Here is a 2,812-nt window from a genome sequence, read left to right as displayed (position 1 = left end):
TTTACTGATATTACTATGTTGTATAGTGTGATATAAAATACTAGGATTACTGGTTTTATTACGTGTAATATAGATTACTAAGATTACTGATTTTATTATGGGTAATTTGAAACCCCTATATATTGCAAATAGTATGTGTATTTAGCATATAGTAAATAAAACTATTAAAACTAGTAGTAGAATATGTATATAGTGAACACGACTATTAAACTATTTAGATTATTATTTTCTATAGTTTTAGGCAGATTAGTAGATGATTTATCATTTTTTTTAAATGATTCTTTAACTTTCATGGTTGTTGTGTGAATCGTATGACTATAGTAAGAAGAATCAATAAAAATACTTATTTCTGATAAACTGTTTATGTAATACTTTTTCTTAATAATATTTATTGTATAAAATCATTGGTTTTACTAAAAAATAGTTCATTTGACCATAGTTTTACTAATAAAACTTAAAATTTGGCAAAATATTACTATGTGCAAGGTAATTTTACTATTACCTTGAAGATTACCAAGAATTAGTAAGTGTAATTAAATTATTAAATTCATGTATATATATAACATCTGCATTTTTTACATGGATATTTTTTAAATACTACACATGCACATTTTACATGAATATTTTTTAAAATGTTATACATGCACGTTTTAAATAAGTACTTTTTATGTTATTATTTTAACATGAGCAAAACAAAATGAATTTTATGAAACCTAAAATGTTTGTAAAATCTAAAATAAATAGATAAACGTTTTTAAAATGTAATGTGATATATTACCACAACTTAATATTTACTGACAGACAAAATTTGTATGTAGAAGAAATACTTAATAAAAAATTTGGACATAATTAACATAATAAAATTAGTTATTCTACCTTGTCTTTTACAACAGATGCAAGTTTTAAACATTCATGTTTCAACTACCTCGAAGAAAAGTTCAAAACAATAAAACATACTCAATTTCTTATATTTTTTTTCTTCTGTCAATATTTCTTTTTCTTGACTTTCCTTCTTTCTCTTCAGGCTCTTTCTTATCCTAGACCTTGAACTCGAGAACATGGAACCACTTTGTGGGTGGCTATTTGTTTCCTTTCACCACTGGACATCCACCTGAAAATCAAAGCAAATGATATTAAAGTTTAGAGACATTGAACCAACAATGAGGACAAGTATACGCCCACGAGCTCACAAAACAAATTATGTGATGCGTTTTAAGGCTTGTTTAGAGCTACAAATGAAGACACTTGAAAAGAACTCAAGGTTAGTCATCTTCAACTTCATTCTCGTCATTCTCATTCATAAACATCAATGGAGTTTTACCTAAAGGTTTATGTGATGTGTTTTAAGGCTTGTGATTAAGTTTGATAGAAGACATGGGTTTATTACAAGAAGTCTATAACTAATCAAGAAAAAACAATATTTCTCACTATACAAAAGCGATTCCCAACCATACAGTAATTAGTAAGAGCTTCCAGTTAAACTAAACAAGCGAATAAGCGATGTATTACTAAACGCTTTACCATTATGTTACAATCCAAGAACAATCAGACTACATAAAAATTCATATTGAAGAGAGTTGGAGCAAGAGGAAATAAGCTTACTTTCTGAGTGATGAGCTCGCATTGTGTACCTTTACCCGAAGCTTAACTACAACTACGTTGGAGAATGGGTGAGTTAATGCTCTTTAGTAATTGGGGGTACAAGGAAAGAACTTTCCCTCTAATCTTTGCAGAACTCTTCGGTTGTTAACCATATCGGGCTCGTCACTACAAATGGCGGAACATAAGTGGTGTCCCTGCAACAGAAGAGGGGGAAATGTCCATAGGTTAATGAACTAACCATTTGAATCTAAGAAGTGAGAAAGTGAACAAGTTATGTTAGAAAAGAAATAATCAAGGAAACAACAATCACACTTCAACTATGGAATAAGTACAAATCAAAGAAAGACTCCCCAAACCAATAGAAAGCTCAGTTTTGTTTTTAAGTTTACTTTCATGGGGAATAATGAGATGGCAGTCTCTGCAATCCAGAAACAGAAAATCTTAACAATCCGTTAACCATATCAGAACAAGAACAAGGAATGCTAGAAAGGGAGCATTTTTAAAGTATTTAAAAATATACAGAGGTTCTGAAGAACTTCAAAAAACATATCAATGTAATCTTGATTCTGGCAGTTCTCAATCAACGTCATAACAAAACACGTGGAGGCATTGATCTCTTGACATATACAGAATCAAGAACTAAACAGAGAAATCAAAGAATCAATTAGCAGGCAGAAAAGAGAAGCAAACAATCACTAAACATAGGAACCAAAAAGCAAAGAAACAAGCAATGCCCAAAAAGAGAAGCAAACAATCACTAACCCATAAATCATTTAACCGGTGTTAAATAGTTTTGAGTTTCTGAAGAAAAGTCGATAGAGATCAATGGTTCTCATCACCGGATAGTTTGGTAGCGGAGATAACAAGACACGGCCAAATTGAGCCTTCTCGAGGGAAAAGTTTCCAACGCTTTCCAAATAAATGGTTGGGGTCAAAATCGGTCACGACGGAATCAATGTCTGAAAGTCCGTAAAAATCGGCATGAACGTTTTTACGAAAAATAAATCTTAAAAAGAGATTTATTTTTACGAAGAATCTTGCGCAGAAAACGCATTCACGAAAAATCGGAGAAAGACTCGAACAAGGTTGCCGCGTATCAACCAACGCAAAGGTTGGTCGCTACGTAGCGACCGAGCACGTACAAAGCTCGGTCGCTAAGTACGTACAAAGCTCGGTCGCCAACCCATTTCATGTTCTCGTCATTTGAAGT

The 2,812-nt window shown here is 31.9% G+C and overlaps 1 long non-coding RNA gene across 1 annotated transcript; it reads right to left on the bottom strand.

Moving 5' to 3' along the window:
• Positions 1-1,017: 1,017 nt before the first annotated feature.
• On the bottom strand, positions 1,018-2,519 carry LOC106320651. The gene is made up of 3 exons (XR_001265884.1): positions 2,365-2,519; positions 1,603-1,796; positions 1,018-1,111 (listed from the first exon to the last, which is right to left on the bottom strand). It is a non-coding gene; the product is annotated as an uncharacterized LOC106320651 (long non-coding RNA).
• Positions 2,520-2,812: the final 293 nt, after the last annotated feature.

Source organism: Brassica oleracea, unplaced genomic scaffold, assembly GCF_000695525.1.
Source record: "Brassica oleracea var. oleracea cultivar TO1000 unplaced genomic scaffold, BOL UnpScaffold00998, whole genome shotgun sequence".
Taxonomy (NCBI): domain Eukaryota; kingdom Viridiplantae; phylum Streptophyta; class Magnoliopsida; order Brassicales; family Brassicaceae; genus Brassica; species Brassica oleracea.
This window is presented reverse-complemented; position numbering and strand designations above follow the sequence as displayed.